The sequence below is a fragment of the Phyllostomus discolor genome, chromosome 4, assembly GCF_004126475.2.
Source record: "Phyllostomus discolor isolate MPI-MPIP mPhyDis1 chromosome 4, mPhyDis1.pri.v3, whole genome shotgun sequence".
NCBI lineage: Eukaryota > Metazoa > Chordata > Mammalia > Chiroptera > Phyllostomidae > Phyllostomus > Phyllostomus discolor.
In genome coordinates this window covers 158,011,586-158,038,346 of record NC_040906.2, presented here as the reverse complement: position 1 = coordinate 158,038,346, position 26,761 = coordinate 158,011,586, and positions in this window count along the sequence as shown.

Here is a 26,761-nt window from a genome sequence, read left to right as displayed (position 1 = left end):
TAAAAGCACTTCTCCTTTGTGATTTAAAGAAGTCCAACACCATTCTAATTTTTCCAGGTTTATCTGGTTTTAAGACAGAGGAAAAATAGCAAAACCCATAAATGAAACTTCCCTCATTTCAAGTGTAAGCATTGTCAATAATTTCTGCCATAGATGTGGCAAATATGGCAAATACTTAAACTATGAAGCACCAAGAAAATACAGTTACCCTTGCTTTAACTTTAACAGACTGTTAAGCAAATTAGATGAGGAACCATATTTCTTATTTCATTTACATCTCCATGTAACAAATAGTAATAATCCTATTTTGCAGGTGAGGGACAAAAGGTTACATGATTTTTTTTGCCTTAAATTACACAATTAGTGAGTAGTATCACTGAGATTCCAGCCCATGAACTCCCCCCTCTTTTTTACGACATATGCTGCTTGAATGAATAGTTAATAAACACAAGGAAACTTGTGGAGAAAATTGGAGGTAGGAGAAGGGAGGTAGGGCAGAATAAGAGGCAGGAGGAGCCAGGAATCATTGTACTGAGAAACTGTTCTACACTTAGTTGTTTCAACAAGTATTTTCTATAACCCTCTATAACCAGCATGACAGTCATAACAACTATTGGAGAAAAATTTTAAAAATAAAACAAAATTGTAGATGCGGAGGATGGAGGGAGAGAAAATAATGTTGTGAGGGTCGTGGATCCGGCAGCCCCATGAGGCGCACAGGGGCTGGAGGTGGGGTGTGGGAAATACACTGACAAGTGATGAACAATGAGTTACATGCAGAGATGGGAGAGGTGACCCTTCCCTCCCGCGGTCCCCCACCCCTGCTGCTGAATAGCCTTTTGGGTTTGTATAGAGCCTGAGGAAGACTGTGAAAGAAAAGATGAGAACATCCATGCTGCCGGCTGCATGGCACTCTCTGCATTTTTTTTCTCTTTCCACTGTTTGAAAACAAAACAAAATAAAACAGCACGCCCACAGCAAAGTGAATTAATTTAAAATTTCAATAATGGCAGAGAAATATAATGTAACAAATGAAACTCACTATTTCTTAATTACATACTATTTAGGCTTCTATTCCAGAAGTTAAGTTTGTAGTTCAATCTTAAAAAAACAGAGGCGAAATAGTATGAGCACAGCTACTTTATTTGATTCACTTCATTTCTCTGAACAGCATATAATTGTTTTAAAACGGAGTTAATTTTTTAAAGAAAAACACTGACAAAATTACAAAAAAGAAAGAAATATAATGAAAGTGTTAAATCACCTATTATGTTATTCTTTAGAACTGATTTATATGTTACTAGTTGGAAGATTTATTTAGGTGGAATATTGTTCATAAAACTTAAAATCTCAGCAAAACTTGCTTCCAAAAAATTTTATGCCAAATAAGGAAATTTTCAGTTACATATTTTTAAATAAGTTGATTCATATCTTTTAGGAGTTAAGTGGTCTCAAATAATTTTTGATAATTAAGGTGCATTTCAATTCATGAGAGAAAATGCATACTTGAAAATGATACCGAATTTAATGTCATTCTTTATCTGCTTCTGATTCTTATCTTCACATTCATCTATATCCATCCCAGCCTATTATGAATAATAATTTCTAACTATTTTATGATCCATGTTTTTTTGCCACAAAGTGCACAAAGTAATTAAGCCAAAATGAAACAATTCGTAAATACATTATTCAATAACTGGTTTGCCAAAAAGTTTTACTGTACCCTAAGGAGACAAAAAAAATGCCTATACAGCAGTAATATCATTCCACGTGTTCCATTTATTCTTGCAAGCCAGCCAAGCTCAAATTAATTGTACTGACTAAACTTTTCTTCTTGGAGAAAATTAAAGATATGCTGTTGTCAACACTTGAGCACAACCTTGCCGACACTTAAACGCAGAGAAGGGTGTGACATCCTGCCCCGGCTGCCTTGTGCTAATTAATCACTCTGGTATTTAGGACCATTCAAGCAGACAAATTAATGGGGAATAATTAGTGTATCTTTGTTCCAGCTCAGCTTTGCACACCAGACACTCTCTGGGAGAGAGGGGAGTTTGCAGAGCGCGAGCCATTAGCACGTGCATAGTTTCACTTCTGTTCAGCAAGTTCTTCGGAGATTAAGAGAAAGGCCAAATTAGCAGACGTGTGACTGAGGTTAGGACACCCTTCTGGAAAGAAAGCCCTCTGTTTGGTTATCAGCTTTCAGAAGCAAGTTCTTAATTCATATACTGACTTTCATGAAACAATTAAACCTCAGGGAAAGAAAGAATTTCAAAAGCCATAAAGTAGTCTTATTAAAAGTATAGTGAATATATTTACTTTTATTTATATCATTCATATTTATTTATCTATCACAGAGATAAATTCAAGCCTCAGAAATGTCTCATTTTACCTTATTGTTGGCTTTTTGTGCATTTTTACTGAAAAATGGATTTTTATCAACAAATAGTATTCATAAATTTTGTAATTAAATAGTGTAGACCATTTAACCTCTCTGCTGTTAGTAAAGAACTCTCTGCAGACACTCCCTACGGCCATAAATCTTAATTTGTTTCTTCTGATAGGAATCCGAGAGGCGAGAATTCAGCCAGTGCCTCCACATACAGTCAGTGTGGCCGGCAGGGCACTGACTAAACTCCGCCACACTCATACTGCTGACCGGTTTCAGTGAGCGAACGGGTTGAGTCAAGGCACAGTTTTTGCCAAACTATGTTTAAAAACTAAAAATTAGGCATCTGTGGTTACTAGAGTTAGATAATTTCATGATTCGGTCTCACTACTAAAAATAAAACAGAGAAAAAGTCAACTAATTCATGAGTTCAAAATCTCCTGGATGAAACTCACTGGTTTTACAGAGATTCCTCCCTTCACCAAACAAAAACATCTGATTTTCCACAAATAATACTTCAAATGTCAGATTTTATTCTGATGATAAATTATTTCTGAGTTTTTTATTGAGTAACAGTTTGCTATATAAAGAAATCTAAACATACTGCAAATAATTGTATGAATATATGCATATACATCCATATAATCACACTTATTTTTAATACCATATATGTAAGTAATCTTTAATTATTTTTTAAAATTTTTCTGTAAAGGAGGGGTTTGACTACCTAAAGTATGTCTTCTGTGTCCAACGACCACTCTCTGTTTCACTACCTTGCTCTCCAGCTTTGGTCCTTAACAATCACAGTGTGAATGATGGCTGCTTCTGCAGCCCAGAGGGCACCCTGCAGACTCCGCACCTACTGTGGGAAGGTTCACCCCTGGTCACCTCACTTTCAGAAAGCAAGGGGACCTCACGGAGGGGCAGGCCTGAGTCGGTCAGGGGCTGATGGAAAAGGAGACCACACAGTGAGAAAAGAGATCACACTGCCTGATCAAGTAATCAATCCTTTTGTAAAGAAATTCCACCATGCAAAATATAAAGATAAAAATAAGCATGGGCCATTGGTGAACAGGTTTAGTTCTGCTAAAAATCACGTTGTGATTCAATAGTACAAAGACCAATATCCTCACCTGGGACATGCCATATTGGGGACATTGTTTTACCACACCCAATTTCTAGGGTTCATGAAAACATGATATTGTTAGGCGTAATGTTCTTGAAATTGTGTGGTGGGAAGGGAAAGAGAAAAAAGCCAATTGCAAAAACCACACATTCTTGCAATTTCTTAGAGGCGAGAAATGAATCTCTCTAGTTTCCTCTGAGATACTAAATTACTGCCTACAATAAGCCCAGATGCCATTAGAAAGGTTTCCATCCTGGGAGTGGGCCCTCCTAGATCTTTGAAGGTGCCTAATCCTCATTAAAGGCAAACCCTGCTCGTAGGAGGGGCTGCGCTGGCATCAAGGCACCTGGCGATGACTAAAAGCGCTGGCCCCATGTGCGGCTGCCGCTGAGCAGCAGAATGTAATTTAGTCGCACCAGCGGGAGCAGGGGTCAATGATTTTATATTAATGGGGATCACGACAGTTCTAAGCTGTGGCGTGCTTTGAAATAAGTGTTGTACAAGGCAGCAAAGAGAGCTCAGCTGAGGAAATGAGCTGTGTCACCGTCTCCTCATGCCTAGCAGCAAACACGGGGATGTTTTTAGTTGCTACAGACGCTGCACCATCATAATATTTTATAAACAATAATTACCTATTTCATTTACAAATCTCAAAATCCTGAAGTAATACCACTGAAGATGCAACTAAATATAAGAAAAATTCTTTCTAATCCAAATACAGTCCACGTGTGGTCAATGAATAAAGTATTGATGGGGTGCTCTGAGAAGAAAACTAATTTATGCAGATAAGCCTAGGCCTGTTATGGATAGTTGTTGTGATGCTACTGAAAGATGGTATATGATTACATACCTTGATATGTTGTCAAAGTGTTCACACCTAAAACAAAAGAGATGGAGAAAGATTTGGAGGCAATGATTTAAATAGTGTTCCGTATTCAATCTTTGCAGTAAAAGCACTATGATCACAATGTATGCAAAATAAATGATTTTAAATTTATTTTTAGGAATACCAGGCTTAGACTGCATATTCAATTTTCAGCAGGTCAATATTTTTTTCCAATTGGTAATTGGGTATGAGGGGCAAGAAATTATTTTTTGTCAGCATCTCTGAGAGTAAGACAAAGAAGCAAAGTAAGAGTTGTGGGTTTCAGGGATGGTCAGATGGGAAGGGGTACGCTGCATGTGGGAGACAACAGAGGTACAACAAGAAGGGAGGTTCTGGTTCTCAAAATTCCTTTTGAAGTCTGCAGGTAAGGGTTACCTGAGCCAATAGGGATAAACATATAAACTGTTTCAAAAATGATTGATTAGGGGTAACAATCATTAAGTGGATAATGGCTATCTGAGAGTTACAAGCAAATTCAGCTGTGAAAAGGTGGGTGTGCTGAAGTGAAAAATATAATCTATTCTCATCAATTGCCACTTGGTAAAACAATTGATTGATTTTCAATATTTCTCCCATGCAGAAGAAAGTTTTGGGGGTTAGCGAGCCATTACTGTGGAATAAAGTGGTATCACTGAACACTGAACCATCTGAAAAACAGTTTCTATAAAACAAAACCCAAACTTGATTAATCTATTAGAGATGTGCTTTCCAGAGACGATCTGTGAAACAATAGTGCCATGACCATGCCAATGTTCTATACTAAAGCTCATGCACACTCAGACATGCATATGAATATTGTGCAGTCTGATGTGCTTAAGAAATGCCACATTCTATAAGGTTTTTAAAGATATTATGAAAGAATGTTAGCATATTAAAGGCTCTGAGAGTCCTGAAATACTCTCTTTAGGTTCCTTCAGAATTTTATGTATCTAACTAATTTCATTATTACATTTTTCTGCCCAACTTATTAACATTCCCTTCTCTGAAACAAACTTTGGAGAATGCTGCATTAGAGTTCACTGAGCTGGTGAACAAGCATTTTCCTGAAGTGGAGCTAGTAGATATAATCTCATCTCCAAACTTAACTTCCTTGTATATAGAAGCAGGTTAATAGAGATCTGGGGTGTAAATTATAATTTAATTAAAATTCCAGACTTTCAGAAAGTGTGTGATAATCCACATGGTAGTTATAAATTAATAGACCAACATATTGGAGAGAAACACTCTATCAGTCTTAGGGAAAAAAGAGCAGAGAACCAGGAGCAATGGGAGTCACTCGAGATTGAATTTTGATGTGGGGACTTGACTAATTCATCATGATTTTACATAATATGGGAAAAAGAGTAACTTGGATATTCCCAGACAGGAGACACATGTAGTTTTGTTGGAATAATTCGGGCTAGGACTAGGTAAGGTGAATGAGGCACTCTCTCAACCACAAAATGTGAGGGGTGACAAAAAACTCAGTAATCAAAATACCTAATATTTTAATCAATATTTTTAAAAATTGATGCAAATAAACCCATAAAAGTAAAGTACAAGGCTTTAAATAAAGACAAGATTAGTACTACAGATTTCTCCTTTTGCCTCAGGTTCTAGTATGGCTCAGTACAGCAGTGGGGATTAAGTAAGTACCAGGAGACAAACTGTAGACAGTAGCATTTAGTTGGGAGTTCAAATTAGTTCTGATCCTTTCTGATAGTACCGAGCCATGTAACTTTAGAAACATCTACCAGTAGACCATGTCTCTGTATACTCATCTATGGAGAGAACAGCATTTCTCAAATGCAAAAGCATTTGTTTAATGATATGTTAATAGGTGTTCAGGACAATGGAAAGATGGGTAGTATTTTTTAAAGATTTTATTTATTTTATTTTTAGAAAGGGAAGGGAGGAAGAGGAAGAGAGAGGAAGAGAGAGAGAGAGAGAGAGACATCAATGTGTAGTTGCTGGGGGTCATGGCCTGCAACCCAGACATGTACCTTGACTGGGAATCGAACCTGCGACACTTTGGTTCGCAGGCCATGCTCAATCCACTGAGCTATACCAGCCAGGGTAGATGGGTAGTAATTTTGATATCAAATATGTTTGGGAAAAGTTACATCGAATTTGGTCAGATTACTTTACTACAGGACATCTTAGAGCTTTTAACATGCTGATATATTTCATGATTGTCATAAGGAAATAGGGGATAATGCAGGGGCAGGCGTCAAGGAATGTGGACATAGCCAGAGGGGGTGGGTTCAAGGGTAGGAGGCAGAGATGGGTGGGGAAGGGAGGTGTGGTGGGGTGAAAATGGAGACAAATGTACTTGAACAACAATAAAAAAAGAAAGTAGACTATACAACCAAAAGAACATTTATTATCATCTCACAGAGTATGCAAAATGCTAAAACAAATGATCTAGATTCCTTCTTCCTTGTCAAACTTTATAAAGATTTTTTTACAGGCAATGGGCATAAAAATAGGAATTTGGTAAAATTAAAACTTTATAGGAAAATAATTTTAACTATTCTTAGAGACATCTATTCTTCTGCAAACATTTATAGCATAACTGACTTCATATTTAAGTTCCCCAAATATAGAGGATCTACAAGTTGGCTTCAAGAGCCAAAATAAATTTTAGATTAGGGCTAAAGTTCTGGTATTGAAATGAAAAACACGAAAGATGGAAAAATGAGCCAACTAGAAAATCAACTACCATGAGAAAATGATAGTAGATGGGAAAGGTTATTTTATGGGAACATATAATTATGAAGCTGCTTCAGTATATGAAAGTGAAATTTGAGAATCTATGTAAAAAGAGATTATAAATCATTATACATACATATACATAGATACAGATATATGTATATGAACAGATATTGAAGTTTGAAAAATATACTTTAAAGGTATATAAATGAACTCATAATCAGATAATAAAATTATGTCACCCCCCCAAAAATTATATCAATGGCTTTTAAAACGCTTGATAAAATAATGCAAAGCATTATAGATTACTATGATAGATTAATAATGCATTTAGTAGGGGTTACTTTTGGAGCAGCTCAATATTAAGCAGAACAACTGAATACTGTATGAAGTGCCTCTTGGAAGCTATGTCCAAAACAAAGAACTGAATTAGAATTTTCATGAATCTGGACATACACATTATTTTTTACTTTTAACTTTGGTTTCCAATTGTTTTCTTCTATAACCCCACATCAATTTTGTCAATCAGTAACTGACATATTCAATGTTTTATTTTAGCTCATTCTCTTAAACCCCATTTTTAGTAACCCTTGACTCCAGAGGACTCATAATCCACTAAATCTACCAGATTTTCATGCTCCTCATCATCCTTATGTCCCCACTTTCCTGCTTACACAACTAACTTCCTCAGTTATATTTACTCCGTCATGTGCACTTTCAATTCTCTCGTTCCTCTTTTAATTCATTACACTGATTGCCCAAACCACCAATGTGGTTAAATCCAATTCAGCCTATTCTGGCATGTACATTTGCACAGAGTGAAATTGGAGTAACACACACACACACACACACACTGCTTTCTGAATTCACTTTACATTTATGATCACAGACTTCAATTGTGTTCTGAGTGCTTGATGGTACTATATTGTCATTTGCTCTCTCTGTCATTCAGAATGGTGACTTAGTCTTTCCTACTCCTCCTCCAATTCTTCAGCATTAGCTAGTTCCTTACATTCACTCTACAATGACTGTTTTTTTGTTTTTTTCACTGACAAAATAGAAACCTGTAAAAGAGAATTTCCATAAGCTTATCCCATTTTCTTCATAAGTCTAGCAATCTGGTCTGGAAAATTCAGTCTTTGTTAACATAATGAGAATGGTTTGTGTGACATCTATGTATCCTGGCAGCCAAAAAGAGTAGGCTGGAATGTTTATGTGTGAATAATGACGACTTCACTGTACTAGTCAGAGAGGATGGTAAATGCCATTGAATGTGCATGTGTACTGTGTGGCTGTCACATCAAAAGTGACTGAGCAAGTAGAGCAAGAATTGTATGAAATTTTGTGTTAAGCTAGAAAATATCTCTGCAGAAACTGTTCAGATGATTCAGAAGAGCACACCAATGGGCAAATGGTGATTGGCAGCTCCATCATGACAGTGTGCCCACTCATGCATCACATCTCATGCAGAGTTTTTTGGTGAAACATCAAATCACCCAGGTGGCTCAGGCCCCCCCTTACAGCCCAGATTTGATGCTCTGCAACTTCTGGCTTTTGCCAAAACTAAAATCACCTTTGAAAGGGATGAGATTTCAGACCACTGATGAGATTCAGGAAAATATGATGTGGAAACTGACAGCAATTGGGATTGCTGCGTGAGATTTCAAGGTGTCTACTTTGAAGGGGACTGAGGTGTCATTGTCCTATGTACAATGTTTCTTGTATCTTGTATCTTCTTCAATAAATGTCTCTGTTTTTCATATTGCATGGCTGAATACCTTCTGGTCAGACCTTGTATATCTTGTCTTTTATAATTTGTAAGGCCAACTTCTCCATTTGCCTGTTGAATTGCATGAAATATGACCTAATGAATTACATAATTCAAAAGTCTTTCATTTCTCACTTGTCACTCATTTTCTTATCTCTACAGCTTTCCTATCTCTTGTCCCCATTTTCCCTTCCATCTTTTGTATAATTTCTCTTCTAAAAAGAAGAGAAAAACAGCAAAATTCCTCTTTTGAAGACTTTTACTCTCTCCTTCTTTTCCCATTTCAATTTGAGCCCACTCCAGTGAGGCTTTCAGTACCATTCACTATACAAAAATTGGTTCACCAATAAACTCTACTTTTGCCAAATTCAATGGTCAGCTCTTATTGTCCATTACATTTTAGATATAATATTTGACAGTTTTCATATCCATAGTCACTGTAAATCAAACCATATTTTCTTACACTTAGATTATTACAAAAGACTCTCAACTTCTCCTAGCTTTCATATCCTCCCCGTTCCACCCCACCCCTCACTGTCTATGCCTTAATGTAGCCAAAAGAATTCCATGGAAAGGTAAAATGTACTATCACAATTTTATGCTCAAATTTCCCTGTCCTACTTATAGTAAAAGCCATGTATAAGGTCCTATCTAAACTGGTTGCCTGTTACCACTTTGACATCATCACCTAAACCTTCCCTCCTTCCTTGCCAATCCAGCTCTACACACCTACAAGGGAGGACCCAAAAACGTGCAATCATCTTCTGGAGGGCGGGCCCCTTGTAGTACAGGCTTCCCCACTAGGTGAGTGTTCTAGGAACCTGTCTGTATTAGTGCACCAGCTGGCGTCATTGTGGGAGGCTGTGTTGGGCTTCAGTGAATTTTTGTTTAAGGGTTTTCAACACATTTGCCCATTTCATCATGATGGGTATTTCGTTAATTTATCACTGAATTATAAGTGTTGCACAATCACGTTTTAGTACATTTTCTTTAGGCATTATTTTGCTTTTACAAATAATTTATTTGCTAAACATTGTTTTTTATGCACCCTAGTTGACATATAATACATATATATATCTATATATATCCATATATATCTACATAACCACAACCTCAATCAAGTTATAGAGAATTTCCATGTCCTTAGAAAGTTCATTCATGATTCTTTCCAGAGAGAGTCATTTTTCCAATCAATACCACTGTAAACTAATCGTGCGTGTTCCTGAACTTCATATAAATGAAATCCTCAAGAATGTACTCTTTCATGTCTGGCTTTATATGCAGCATCTTTATGTTTTTGAGTTTTTTAGTAATTTGTTACTTTTATACTGCTGACTAATTCATTGTATGAATATAACATAGTTTGTTTATACATTCACATATCATGAGCCATTTAACTGATTTCAGGTTTTAGATATTATGAATAAGCTGCTATGAATATCATTCAACAAGTGTTTTATAAGCCATGCTTTCAATTCACTTGACTAAATATATAGGGCTGGAATTGCCAAATAGTTTTTCTAGGTTTCCCACTCCACCAGGATTTTAAGACAGTGACCATTGCTAACAATTGGCATTTTCGGTTTTTAACTTTTTAGCTGGTTTATTGGTATAAAGGAATGTCCTCATGAGTTTTAATTTGCATTTTCCTGATGGAAAAAAATCATCAAATTTCCATATTTCATTAGCACATTGTGAATGGTTTACACAAAATTTTTACTCATTTTAAAGGATACAGGCCTTACATTTTAAAGGGTTACCTTTTTATGATTGATTTTAACTATCTTTTAGTTACATATTTAAAATCTATATCTTTAACAGATATGTGTTGCATATATTTATCCCAAGTCTATATGTTAGATTCTATGTTATTTGTAGCATCTTTTTAAAAAGAACAGACATTTTTTGTTTTGTTTAAAGTGCAAATATTTTTGACAACATGTAGTGCCTGATGTATCATAAATGAAAGTACCTGGTATAGTTTTCAAAGGTAGATCTTCAATTACCTTTCCATACTCTTCTCCCATAATCTTGAGTATTTTTTTGAAATTTTATATTTGCTGGTATATGCATTATCATTTCTGTCATATATTTCCACAGAGCTGTACCTGGCATTATCTCATAATTTTATACCTATGATATATATAGTTATTTCTCCTTTCACATTTTAATCATTTTTTTTCCTTTTACTCACTTTTAGTCTTAATAAATCTCATGAGATGTTTGCTCTTATATTACAACTGTTAAATAGCTTTGATTGTATCTTTTACTGGTTTCTATGTTCTACTTTATTAATTTCAAATTTTAACTTTAGTATGCTCTTTTTCTAATTCTGTAGTGTTTTATTTTTCTTCTAATTTCATAAACTCTAATTTTTCATTTTCTTTTTTACTAAGACATTCATTGTGCATTTTAGCTAACTAGAACTTTTGGTGTATCCTTACAATTTTGTCATAATTTTTTTGTTTTCTAGAGATATCATAATTTCCATTTTTCAGCTTGATTATTGAAAAATGAATCAAATAAAAATAAATCAAATAATATTTTTATTTATATTTATAGTATTTTTTATTTATTTGGTAATAACCAAAGAATGGGACCTGTATAAACTCCTTTATTATAAAATTTCTTAAGGTTTCATTGTAAGCAAGTATGGAAAAATTTTTGCAAATTCTTCAGAACATCCAAAATAAATATCTTCCATTTTTAAGAGATATAAATGTTTATGTATAGATAATAGGAAACATTGTTGATTTCATTGTTCTATTTATATATTTATTCATTTATGATTTTATTTATTTATTTATTTTTAGAGAGGGGAATGGAAGAAAAGAGGGAAACATCACTGTGTGGTTGCCTCTTGCACGCCCCGCTACTGGGGACTTGGACCTCAACTCAGGAATGTGCCCTAGACTGGGAGTCAAACAAGCGACTGCTTGGTTTGCAGGCCAGCACTCAAGCCATTGAGCCACACCAGCCAGGGCTCAATTTATTTTTTTATGACTATTTTTTCCTGTCTCTCTTCAATTGAAAAATGGTAATTTAAATATTACTGTATGAACAAATTCAGCTATTTGGTGTCTTAGTGAATATGTAGTCCCCCATATCAATAGGTGGGGAATTTCTAATTCTAATTCTAAGACTTCCAGCGAATGCCTGAAATCACGGATAGTACTGAACCCTATATACATATACTATGTTTCTTCCCATACACACATACATTTTCACTCAATGGAAGCACTTTACAGCTTCTCTTTAACATATCTGAGTTGCCGGGACCACTACTCATGCACTTTGGGACCATTATAAAGTAAAATAAGGGTTACTTAACATAAGCACTGTGATATAGTCAGTCTGATAAGCCATATGACTACTAATGACTAATGGGCAAGTAATATGTACAGCATGGATATGCTGGATATGCTGGGATGACTCATGTGCTGGGCAGAATGGAGCAGAAGGTGGCACATTTCATCATGCTACCCAGAATGGTGCATATTTATAACTTATGAATTATTTCTGGAATTTTCCATTTGATATTTTGAACTGTGGTTGACTAAACTTTTGGGAAGCAGAACTACAGATTAAGAGGAATTATTGTACAAGATCATGGCATATCTTCATAAGTGGTATGTGTTATTATTACTTGGTATCTTTCATTTTCAGCCTTTTAAAATTGATTGTAACATTGCTGATATGACTATTGACACTTCTGCCTTCTTTAGTCCAACCTGCTGTTTCTTTGTCCATCTCTATCTTTAAATTTTTTTTAAATCTATTGCCTTAAATGTTGCTCATATTATCTTGTGCATTTTAACTCAACCCAAAAGTCTCTGTCTTATGATGAAAAATCAGTTCATTTACAATTAGTGTTGTCTTATGAATTTGACTTTGTTGCTTCTACCTTAATTATTTTTTAATTTAAATATTTTATTGTTTATGCTATTACAGTTGTCCCAATTTATTCCCTTTGACTCCCTCCACCAGGCACCCCCATTCCCTTCAGCAATTCCCCCCCCCCGCTTAGCTCATGTCCCTGGGTCATGCATATAAGTTCTTTAGATACTCTATTTCCAATACCGTTCTTAACATCCCCCTGTCTATTTTGTACCTACTAATTTGTACTTCTTAATCCCTGAACCTTTTCTCTATTCTCTCCTTCCCCTCTTCCAACTGATAACCCTCCAAATGATCTCCATATTTATGATTCTGTTCCTGTGCTGCTTGTTTGCTTAGTTTGTTTATTATAGTCAATTATTGATAGTTGTGAATTTATTGCCATATTAATGTCCAAGTTTCAATCTTCTTTCTATTATATAAATCCCTTTAACATTTCACACAATAATGACTAGGTGATGATGAACTCCTTTAGATTTACCTTGTCTGGGAAACACTTTATTTGCCCTTTAATTCTAAATGATAGTTTTGCTGGATAGGGTAATCTGCATTGTAGGTCCTTGTTTTTCATCACTTTGAATACTTTTTGCTAGTCCTGTCTTACCTGCAAAGTTTCTTTTGAGAAACCAGCTGACAGTCTTATAGGAACTCCTTTGTAACTAACTCTCTGCTCTTCTCTTGCTGCTTTTAAGGTTGTCCCTTTATCTTTAAACTTGGGCATTTTCACTATGATGTGTCTTTGTGTGTTCCTCTTTGGGTCCATCTTGTTTGGACTCTCTGAGTTTCCTGGACTTGTATGTCTATTTCCTTCACCAAATTAGGGAAGTTTTCTTTCATTATTTTTTTCAAATAAGTATTCAATTTCTTGCTCTTCCTCTTCTCCTTCTGGAACCCTATGATTCGGATATTGGTACATTTGGAGATGGCCCAGAGGCTCTTTACCCTATTCTCATTTTTTTGAATATTTTTCTTCTTGCTGTTCTGATTAAATGCTTTTTCTTCCTTATGTTCCAAATTGTTGATTTGATTCTTGGCTTCATCCCCTCCACTGTTGGTTCCCTGTAGATTTCTCTTTATTTCCCTTAATGTAACCTTCATTTCTGCAAGGATCTTTTTTATGCTGTTGAAGTACCCAGTGAATTCCTTGAACACCCTGAAAACCAGTGTTTTGAACTCTGAGTCTAATAAGTTGCTTATCTCCATTTTGTTTAGTTCTGGTGTTTTGTTCTGGAGTTTTGTTTTGTTCTTTTGCTTGGACCATGTTTCTTTGTCTTCCCAATTTGGCAGCCACCCTATGTTTCTGTGTACTGAGTAGAGCTGCTTTGACTCCCTGTCTATTGTAGAAAAGCACACCTGTAAATTGTGGGGTGGTGGAAACTTAGGTAATTGCCTGGGTAGGACAACCTGTGTCATCATTCTGTTGATCTGTGTGGGGGAGGGCTTGGAGAAGAGACCATACTGCTACTTGGCCTCTGGAGCTTTGCCTGGGAGGAAGATGTCTCCCAGCACTAGCCTTGATGCCAGTCACTTCAATTTCTCCCCATTTGCCTCTGGTGCCCTTCCAGCTGTTGCCTTGGTGCTAATCCCAGAGGGAGTGAAAGTCCTAAGTCCACTGAGCGCCCTTTCAGAGGAGTCTCCTAAGAATCCCACAGTTTCTTCTGCTGCCCCAACCACCACTGATGTTTACAGCCAGTAGATATGGGGACTTATCTTCCTGGCACTGGAATCCCTGGGTTGTGCCATCTAATCTGAGGCTGGGATCCTTCACTCTGGAGGTATCCCTCCCAACTTTTATCCACTACATGTGGATGTGGGACCTCCCATTCCTCATGTCCAAGAAGCACTCTGTCACCCCTCTCCATGCCTCTCCATGTGTTTCCATATCTCTGCCCCTCCTATCTATCAGAATGAATGTGGTTTCTTTAAATCTTTGATTGTTGGACTTCTATAAAGCTTCCTTTTCTGACTATTTTGGGTAATATTTGTTTTGTAGTCAATTGTAATATTTTCTGTAATCATTCGATGATATGAGATGTGTTTACCTATGTCTCCATCTTGACCATTTTATTTTTGTAAATTCAAAAGTAATACTATTATTTACCATTTTATTGATGTAATCTTTCTCTTCCTATTAGTATAATTGGGCACATATTTTTCCATCATGATTAGAAAAGAAAATACTAGATATTTTTCCTACTCAGATGTACAATTGTACATAAAAACAGTTTACTTTCTTTTCCCCAAGACTTCTTCCCCACTGCAGTAAGAATAGCTGAGAATAAATTAATTTCCTTGGGCTCCTCTCTTCTTTCTCCAAAAAGGAGATACTTGAAAACTTTACTTCCTTACTTCCTGCCCCTGCTCATCCTCACCTCCAATCCTAACCTCTAGATAGGTACGTATTTTAAATTCAATATTGTTATTAACATTTCTTTTCTAGAATATCCATTTTTGCAAAAGTCTTATTACTAAATGGTAAGTTTTACACTATTATATATTATAATATATACTACATAGTAATATAAGTGTAATAAAACATTAATATAATATAAATAATATATACTATAATACTATTATAATTTTAAAGTTTATACTACCTCAATCTTTATTTAAATATTATTTGAATAAAAAGACATTGGTTATTCTTGGATATAACCATAAACTTTTAGGTGATATTAATTCTTACTTTAGATAATTAATATAATTTTAATCAAAATATGAAAAAGAAATTTCATGAACTTGATACCTTGACTATTCATTTAAATAGATTTTTCCTGTTTTTTAAAAGTCACTATAAGGATAGCTTTATTAGTCAGTACTCATACTACTTCATATCATAATCCAAAATTATTCTCAATGATTAAAATGTTATATGATTAAATAAAAATTAGAGGAAAATTCCATCAGTTTACTTTTCAGCTCTCTAGATGTGGACAGACTCCAAACACATGTGCAAGTAAAGAAATCATAACACAAATCTCCAAGGATTTGAACTTGGTCAATACTGAGTACATCAAATACATAAAAAATAATTTTAAAGCAAATGATATTGGGGAAATTTGTTATAAATATAAAATATGTTTGTAATATTAATATACAATTATTGGTTACTCATCAATTAGAAAAAACTAATAGTTTGCCAGAGCTATTACATGAGAAGAAATACAAATGCTTCATCAGCATATGAAAAATATTCGATCACATTGTAATGAAATAAATACAAATTAAAACAAAATTTGCTTCATTCACTGTATCAGTAGAGATGTTTCTAGTAATGCATTTTTGTTTTTAATACTATACCTTGAAGAAAAGGGGAATTAAGAATTAGGTATAATCTCAAGCTAGTAGACACTTAAATCAAAATAATTTTGCTGGATATCAGTTTTATTCTCATAGTTACACTTTCAGAGATTTATTTTGTGAAAGTAAATGGTGAAGCAAACCAAAGGTTTGTGAATAAGAAAATATATTGCAGCATCACCTAAAGCAACAAAATACTGTTAGTAACCTAAATGCATTTGAGGAAAAGGAGGATTAAATCTATTTTGGCACATACATTTGTTGAAATATCATGGAGTCACTTAAAATTATATTTTAGATATTTAATACAATTAGAAAATGTTCAAAAACAAAGTTAAGTTTTAAAAAGACAATATACAGTTTAATATTTAGAGGATTTGCAAGTCAATATAAATTGCATATATATGCACGAAAAAGACAATATATTAAATATTAGCAATGCATCATACTCAAGAATGTTGCATGTCCTGGCCAGGTACCTCAGTTTCCTAGAGCAACCACCTCAACACCAAGGTTGCAGGTTTGATGCCCAATCAGGGCACACACAAGAATCAACTAATGAATGCATAGATAAGTGGAACAACAAATCAGTGTTTCTCTCTCTCTCTCTTTCCTTTTCTCTTTCTCTGTCACTTCCTTTGTAAAATCAATAAACAAAAATTTTTTTAAATTTTTTTAATTTTTATTTTTCTCTTTTAGATATTTTCTATATTAGAAATTTTCTGCAGTAAACTATCATTTTGATTTCAGAAAAACATTTAATGTCAGAAAAATTTTCAATACAAAGTGATTAACAAAGTAAATCATGGAAATATATTAGAATCTAGAACAGAGTAGCTGTTCAATAAATATTTACTGAGTGAATAATTAACACTCATATCAATTCTTTCATATTTTATTGTCTTTTCTGTTTCTCTACTTTTAGCTCTATTCTATTGTGTTTCTATATCCTGATTTCTTGTACTTATTTTTTTCCACAGTCTCTGTATATGCATTTTATACTGTTGCTTACTGTTTTATACTCATTTTTGTAAATAACTTAACCAATGACAACAGTATACTGAGGGATTTCACATATTGTGGTTATATTATCAAAGAATAAAATTTCAGACCACTTTTATTTACATATTATTTAGTCTTCATAAAAAATAATCATTAACAAAGATGTCAAAGAGAAAACAGAGGTGAAGGGCCAAGTATAATAAGAGAATATTTAGGTGTTTAGGAAGTTTTTACTCTCTAAGAAAAATAATATACACAGTTGAGATAAGACATCTGGGCTTCTAAGTTGCTGATCTTTATAAAATAACTGATGAAGAAACAGCATTAAAGAGTGATACTATAGTCTGAATGTCTGTGTCTCCCCCAAATTATTATGTTGAAACCTAATCCCCATTATAGTGGTATTTGAAAGTTAGATGTTTGGGAGGTGAAATTAATGAGGTTAATTGAAAGCCTTTATAAAAGAGATCCCAGAGACCTCTCTTGCCCCTTTTGCTACATGAGGACACAGTGAGAAGATGACTCTCTGTGAACCAGAAAGTAGGTTCTCAACAGGCCCCAAATCTGCTGACATTAATCTTGGACTGCCCAGCCTCCAGAACTATGAAAAATAAACTTCTGTTGTTTATAAGTTGCCCAGTGTGTAATCTGTTACAGCCTCTTGAACAGACTAAGACAAGTGAGTTTTTTTCTTTGTAAATATGATCAATTAGAACTGTTTTGCTTTGAGCTTTATTTTGATGAAAAGTTAAGGTACCAGATTCAAAAGGATTATATAAAGGCCTGTATTTTTAGTTTTTCCTGGTTTTTAATTTAAGAATGGCAGTTTATCAGACTTCCTGGTTTTAAATACAACAGATTAAACATATCCATGAAAGCAAGGTAAAATCAATTACCTTGTCAATATGCAAAGCAATTTGGGAGTAGTAATTTTAAGTTATTTTTAGAGAGTTTCTTAAGAATCTTCAATAAAATCATAGATAAAATATGAACACTGGAGTTTACTGAAGATAAAAAATATTTATCAGATATTTTCTGCCCCACTTACCAAACACATTATCAATTTTGGTGCAGACGTGGCTCTTGGCATTGCCCAAGTTCAAAACTTTTAATTATGTAAGCAAGTTGAGCCTGAAAAGTAAAAGAAGAAAATGTTAAAACCAAATGTCAAATATAAAAGAAAAGCCTGTTTTATAGAAAACAACTGGTATATCTCATTTTATCAAAAAGTTACAAATTGATCCATAAAATATTTCCCTATAAATATAAAAAAAGCAGAATCATTGCTTTCAATTTTTCCTTAGCTCTGTAAAACTGAATCTTACGGGTGTAGATTCAATATATTTTATTTACGAAAACAGATTCTTTTAATTGCTAGAATATACCAAAGACATTCATAATGTTACCATTCCATTGCAGTACTTCATGATATTTCTTTTAACTACCATTTGCTTCTTGTTACTATCTTTAACATTTTTTCATTTGCAGTGGTACTACTCTAGCAATATATGTTGTAGTGGTTTTAAGCTCAATACTTCACAAATTAATTCTCAGTTGTCATAAATACTTGAGTATTAGTAAGATGCAGACTACATAAACTATAAAATATTAGGAATATCTAGTGAAATATTTAATCTTTATAATATTATACAAAATAATTCAGTTTCACTTAATGCTTCCTGATGGCATCATTACAGAGGATTGTTACTTTAAAAATAATTTTACCCTGGCTGGCGTAGCTTAGTGGATTGAGCGCGGGCTGGGAACCAAAGTGTCCCAGGTTCGATTCCCAGCCAGGGTACATTCCTGGGTTGCAGGCCATAACCCCCAGCAACCGCACATTGATGTTTCTCTCTCTCTCTCTCTCTATCTCCCTCCCTTCCCTCTCTAAAAATAAATAAATAAAATATTTTAAAAACTAATAATAATAATTTTAAAACACAATAAAAGGCAGAAATATTTTAATTTTGTGTGATAGGCATCAAGTAGAAAGATGGTTTCTAGCTACTTTTCAAGGAATATTTTAGAATGTGCTGAAATTTATCCCTTAAAATGCATATACTTTTGAAATAAAAATGTCAAAATATTTCATAAAACCTCTTTTACTCAGAGGCAAATGTTATTTTGTGTGTGAGGGTGAGCACACGGGTATATTAGCAAGCTAGTGCAAGCCAGAGAGAGAGAGAGAGAGAGAGAGACAGAGAGAAGGAAGATGGGAAAACAAAAATCAGAAAAAAAAACTAAAAAGAAAAAAAATAAAAGTCAAATGGAGAAATAAAACATTGTGCCCATATAATGTTTATAATAAAATGAAAGTCAAAGCATATTAAACCAAAAAAAAGATGCTTCATTGTCTCTAATTTATCTCTACACTTTATTCTATTTATACATCTTGACAGAAGTTAGAATGCATCATCAAATCACCCAGACAATGGCCTAATATAACTTCGCATCATGTCTTGAAATTTCAGAATTCCATAGGTATTTCTAGACTTGAGTCCTCCTAGGGCCCAGAAGCAACAGACATTGCCCATGTTGTTGAAAGAGAAGATTGAAAGTGAATCAAAAAAAGAGATTAGTATCAAAAGGAGGGCAAAAAAAATGTCACAGGTACAGCTTGCCACTATTATTTTGCCTATTTTCCTTCCTCTGAGTCAGTGACCTCAGTGTTTGGTACTGTCAACTGAAATGGTCTGAGGAACACCAGTTTTCCCAGAAGCCTTAATGCTTAACTCCGGCAGACAGCCCTCACATGCCCTCATGAAGTGCAAGGGGATGGAGTCAAGGAAATGGGCAGCTGCCAAGAGAATTTTGTCATACTTCTTGACTAACCACATACACTATTTCTCCCCTCATTTTTAATGGAGAGAAACACATTTTCAAAATTGAAGAACAGTATTGATTAGTTTAAAAAGCTTTAAATTGGATTTCAAAATAACATAGTTTCTCACTGTAAAATGTCAGCAAAGTGACCCTGTAAAATATTTGAGCTTTTCTGCAAAAGCATTCAGATTTTTGTACCTCAGTTTTAAAACATATCCCAGAAGTAAACAGTGAGTCATATTTTTCTCAAAAGTCTTATACATCAGCTTAAAAATTCTAAATAGTCAATAAAACAGAAATATACTGAACTCAGTTCAAAGTAAAAGAGTAAATGTCTCTACCTAAATGGAAATATATTTGAAGTATTGAGATCCTGTCACTTAAACATTTGAGTTGATCCAATTATTTTATTTAATTTTTTTCAGACTCATTTTTGCAAAAGCTAGATAGGCTATGTATGTAGCATATGGTTTTGGTTTTTGTGATGACTAAACTATCAAAAAAAGTACTAGTTTTGTTATTTTGCTTTCTAAAAAACTTTTATTGTATTTTTCCACTACCATTTAGTCCCTTTAATCACCCTACCCCTGCAATCATGCCACTGTTGTCTACATCCATGAGTCCTTTTTCCATTTTGTTCAATCCCTCCCTCCCAAATTTCCCTCCCCCTTTAGCTGTCATCCTGCTCTCTATCTATGAGTCTGTATCTGTTTTGCTTGTTAGTTTAGTTTGCTCATTAGAATCCACATATGAAGGAAATCACATGGTATTTGTCTTTCTCTGACAGGCTTAATTCACTTAGCATAATGTTCTCCAGGTTCACCCATACTGTTGCAAAGGGTAAAAAGGTTTTTTTATGGGTGAATAGTATTCCGTTGTCTAAATGTCCCATAGTTGTTTTATCCACTCATCTACTGATAGACATTTGGGCTGCTTCCATGTCTTAGCTATCATAAATAATGCTGCTATGAACATAGGGGTGATTATGTTCTTTTAAATTAGTGTTTTGGGTTTCTTCAGATATATTTCCAGAAGTGGAATTACTGGGTCAAAAGACAGATCCATTTTTAATTTTTTGAGGTATCTCCATACTGTTTTCCACAGTGGCTGCACCAGTCTGCATTCCCACCAATAGTGCACCAGGGTTCCCCTCTCTCTCCATCCTCATCAGCACTTGCTGTTTGTTGGTTTATTGATGATAGACATTCTGACAAGAATGATATCTCATTGTGATTTTCATTTGCATTTCTCTGATGTTTAGTGACGTTGAGCATCTTTTCATATGTCTACTGGCCATCTGTATATCCTCTGAAGAAGTGTCTGTTCAGGTCCTTTGCCCATTTTTAATTGGGTTGTTTATTTTTTTGGTGTTGAGTTTTGCAAGTTCTTTATAAATTTTGGTTATTAACCCCTTATCAGATGTATTGGGGAGTATCTTCTCCCATTCTGTGGGTTGTCTTTTATTTTGTTAATGATTTCCTTTGCTGTTCAAAAACTTTTTAGTTTAATGTAGTCTCATTCGTTTATTTTCATTTGTACCTTGGAGGATATATGATAAGAGTTTCTATGAGCAATGTATGAGATTTTGCTGCCTATGTTTTCTTCTATGATTTTTATGGTTTCTGGCCTAACGTTTAAGTCTTTGATCCATCTTGAATTTATTCTTGTGTATGGTGTAAGAAGATGGTCTAGTTTCATTTTTCTGCATGTACCTGTCCAATTTTCCCAACACCACTTATTAAATAAACTATCTCTAGCCCATTGTATGTGCTTGCCTTCTCTGTCAAATATTAATTGACCATAAAGGTGTGGGTTTATTTCTGGGCTCTCTATTTTATTCCATTGATCTATGTATCTGTTTTTATGCCAGTACCAGGCCATTTTGATTATTTTGGCTTTATAGTATATTTAGATGTTAGGTAGTATGATTCCACCAACTTTGTTCTTCTTTCTCAGGATGGCTACTGCTATGCAGGGCTTTTGTGGTTCCATATAAATTTTGAAATATCTGTTCTAGTTCTATGAAATATTTCACTGAAATTTAGATAAGAATTGCACTGAATCTATAGATTGCTTTGGGTAGTGTGGACATTTTAATTATTTTAAGTATTTCTATCAGTTCTAGTAGTTTCCTGGTAGAATCTTTGGGATTCTCTAGGTACAATAACATGTCATGTGCAAATAAAGACAGTTTTACTACTTCCTTTCCAATTTGTATTACATTTTACTTTGTTCTTGGTGTTTGATTGCTGTGACTAGGACTTCTAGTATTATGTTGAGTAAAAGAGGTAAAAGTGGATATCCCTGCCTTGTTCCTAATCTTTAGGGCAACACTTGTAGTTTTTGCCCATTGATTGTGATGCTGGCAGTGTATTTGTCATACATGGCCATTATTCTGTTGATGTGTGCCCCTTTTATCCCCACCTTGCTTAGTGTTTTTTATCATAAAAGGGGCTAAATTTCATTAAATGTTTTATCCGAATCTATTGATATGATCATGTGTTTTTTATCCTTCATTTTGTTTATGTGGTGAATCACATTTGTTGATTTGTGAATGTTGTCACTATCATGTATTCCTGGAATAAATCCCACTTGATCATGGTGTATGATCTTTTTTATGCATTGCTGTATTTGTTTTACTAATACTTTACTGAGGATTTCAGTGTCTATGTTCATCAGGAATATTGACCTATAATATTCTTTTTTTTTAATGTTTTTAATCTGGCTTTGGAATTAGGATAATGCTTGCCTTGTAAAATGAGCTTGGGAGGTTTCCCTACTCTTGAATTTTTTGAAATAGTTTGAGAAGGGGAGGTGTTGCTTCTTGGAATCCTTGATAAAATTCAGCTCTGAAGCCATCTGGTCCAGGGTTTTTGTTTGTTGGGAGTTTTTGATTACTGCTTCAATTTCACGAGGTGTAACTTGTCTATTCAGATTCTCTGATTCTTCCTGATTTAGTTTTGAAAGATTGTATGTTTCTAGGAATTTATATATTCCATCCAGGTTGTCCAGTTTATTGGCATATAGTTGTTTATAATATTTTCTTACAATCCCTTGTATATCTTTGGTGTCAGTTGTTATTTCTACTCTTTCATTTCTGATTTTATTTATTTGGACCTCTGTCTTTTTTTGTTGATGAGTCTGGTTAAAGTTTTATCAATACTGTTTATCTTTTCAAGGAATCAGGATTCATTAGATTCATTGACCTTTTGCATCATTTTTAAAAAAATTCTTTTATTTATTTCTTCTGATCTTTATTATTCCCTTCCTTCAACTTACTTGGACTTTGTTTTCCTTTTTTCATGTGCCTTTAAGTGTAAAGTTAGATTGTTCATTTAAGTTTTTTTTTTTTTTTCAGATAGGCCTGTAATGCTATGAATTTCCCTCTTAGGATTGCTTTCCCAGTGTTCCACAAATTTTGGATTGTTGTGTTCTCATTTTTATGCATTTTTATTTTTCCCTCAAAAATGTGGGGAAAATCTGTGCATTATATATGGCAAAATATGGTACCTGCTTTTCTCTTGTGGCTTTTAGGATTCTCTTGTCTTTAAGCCTTGCCATTTTAATTATGATGTGTTGTAATGTAGGCTTTCTTTGGGTCATCTTATTTTGACTCTTTGAGCTTCCTGCACTTCTGTGTTTTTTTCCTTCTCCAGATTAGGGAAGTTTTCTGTCATTATTTCTTCAAATAGTCTCTCAATTCCTTGCTCACTATCTTTTCCTTCTAGTTCTCCCATGTTGTGAATATTCATGCTTCATGTAGTCCAAAATGTCTCTTAAGCTCTCCTCATTTTTTAAAATTCTTTTTTCTTATTGCTTCTCTGGCTTGAGTGTTTTTTTCTACCTCATAATTCAAATCACTGATTCAATTATCTGCTTCATCTAACTTACTGTTTATTCCTTTCAGTGCATTATTTATTTCAAACATTGCATACTTTATTTTTGACTTGCCTTTTTTTAATGATTTCCATGTCTGTTTTTCATGCTGTTGAGTATCCCCTTTTTTTGTATTCTGATTTTTTCTTTCTTTAAAGTATATTTTATTGCCTATGCTCTTAAAGTAGTCTCATTACTTTTCTCCCCTTTATCTCCCTCTGCCCTGCACCACCCCTCTCACATGCATTCCCCTTTAGTTCATGTCCATGGGTCATAGATATAAGATCTTTGGCTTCTCCATTCCCTAGACTATTCTGAACCTCCCCTTGTCTACTTTGTACCTACCAATTATGCTTCTTATTCCCTGTAATTTTCCTCCATTCTCTCCCCTCTCCCTCCCCACTGATAACCCTCATGATCTCCTATGGAGATCCCTATGATCCCCATTTCTGTGATTCTGTTCCTGTTCTAGTTGTTTGCTTTGTTTGCTTTTCTTTTTCTTTTTAGGTTCAGTTGTTGATAGTTGTGAGTTTGTTATCATTTTACTCTTCATAACTTAGATCTTCTTCTTTTTCTTAGATAAGTCCCTTTAACATTTCATATAACAAGGGTTTGGTGATGATGAACTACTTTAACTTTACCTTGTCTGGGAAGCACTTTATCTACTCCTCCATTCTATGAGAGATTTGCTGGATAGAGCAATCTTGGATGTACAGCCTTGCCTTCCATGACTTCAAATACTTCTTTCTAGCCTCTTATTGCCTGCAAGGTTTCTTTTGAGAAATCAGCTGACAGTCTTATGGGAATTCCTTTGTAGGTAACTGTCTCCTTTTCTCTTGTTGATTTTAAGATTCTCTCCTTATCTTTAATATTAGGTCGTTTAATTATGATATGTTTTGGTGTGTTCCTCCTTGGGTCCAATTTCTTTGGGACTCTCTGAGCTTCCTGACTTCCTAGAAGTCTATTTTCTTTGCAAGATTGGGGAAGTTTTTCTTCACTATTTTTTCAAATAAGTTTTCAATTTCTTCGTCTTCCCCTTCTCCATCTGGCACCTCTATGATTCAGATGTTGGAATATTTAAAGTTGGCCTGGAGGTTCCTAAACCTCTCTCTTTTTTTTTTTTTTTTTTTGAATTCTTGTTTCTTCACTCTGCTCCAGTTGAATGTTTACTTCTTCCTTCTGTCCCAAACTGTTGATTTCAGTCCCAGTTTCCTTCCCTTCACTGTTGGTTCCCTGTATATTTTCTTTTATTTCACTTTTCATAGACTTCACTTTTTCCTCTATATTGTGACCATTCTCAAACATTTTTGTGAGATCCTGATTACCAGTGTTTTGAACTCTGCATCTGAATGTTGGCTATCTCTTCATTGCTTAGTTCCATTTTCGGAGCTTTGTTCTGTTCTTTCATTGGGGCTATATTTCTTTGTCTCAACACACCTGTTACATTGTAAGGGGTGGAGCCTTACATATTCAGCAGGTCAGGACAACAGAGTTTGCTGTGTTGTGAGAGAGGGGTCAGAGAGGGAATAATGCTGTTTGTTTGGTTCTTGCTCCACTTTCAGTCACTTCCTTTGCTACCCACAAGGGAATTGGGTCCTTCTGGTGCTAATTTATGGGTTGTTGGGTTTGTGTACATTCTAGGATTCCATGAGTCTTTCCAATGGACTCTCCTGTGAGGTTGGAAGTTTCTTCCGCTGCTGCAACCCCCACAGATTTTTACAGCCAGAGGTTTTGAGGCTTTAGTTTCCTGTACTGGAACCCTAGGTTGCACTGTCTTCTTCTCCAGTTATTCCTCCTGTCTTATCTGCATGTGATTTTGCAACCACCCGGTCCTCTAGCCTCCACCTTGCTCTGCATCCACTTCATGCTGGCTGCCTGTCTCCACCTCTCCTACCAGTCTGGATGAATGTTTCTTCTTTAACTCCTTGGTTGTCAGACTTCCATACAGTTCCATTTTCTGGCAATTCTGATTGATTTTGTTTTTAAATTTGTTGTAGTCCTTCTTTTGGTTGTGCAAGGAGGCAAAGTGTATCTACCTATGCCTCTATCTTGGTCAGAAGTGCTGTTGAGTATCCTTATAATCATTGCTCTAAACTTTCTGTCTAATAAATTGCTTGCCTCCATTTCATCTACTTCTTCTACTAGAAGATTCTTTTGTTCTTGCATTTGGGACCTGTTCTTTGTCTTCCCATTTTGGCTGCCTCTTTGTATTTGTTTCTGTGTATTAGGTAGATATGCAAAGACTCTGGTACAAACCTTTGTCAGATGCTGATTATGACTGGTCCTGGGCAACCTGTTTGGAGCTATCAGTAATCCATAGCATGTGGCTCCCTGTGCCAGGCTTGTTTGTATGCAGAAAGAACCAGGCTGAACGTCAAGGCTGGCTTTTATCAGCACTGGGTCATGGACAGTCAACTAAAGTCTCAGAACTTTCAGAGATCTGCCTTTGTTGTTAAACTTAATCAATAATAGAGCAATAAACTGTACTCAGAAGCCAGGCTCAAGCTCCACATGTTGGTGTGTAGTAACTTCTATGAGCAAGGCTATTACTTCCTGTCAGGCTGATGCCAGAGTATAATGCTATGCTTGAGCAAGATGGCGCCTGCAGTATGGGGTTGCCTCAGCACAGGGATCCTGGATGCTGTTCCTTCAGGACTTTCCCTAGAGCCACCAGCCCCAGATTCTCCTCATGCATCTCTAGTCCACTCTGCCCTCCCTCTGTCAGAGCCCAGAATATGTGGCTGCAAACAAATATTTGTGTGTCGGCCCTTTAAGAGGCTGTCTGCAACCCTAACTGTGTCTCACTGTCAGACAGAAATCCTGCTGCTTTTCACAGCTTGATGTTATCTGGGTTCCTTTCTTGGCTCTGGAGCCATAGGCTGGGGAGTCAAGCTTGGGGTTTATACCCCACACTTCTCTAGGGGCACCCCAGCTACTGAAATATCCCTCCAGAATTTTAGCTGCTGCCATTGGGAACCCCACTAGCTATCTCATGCCTCCTCT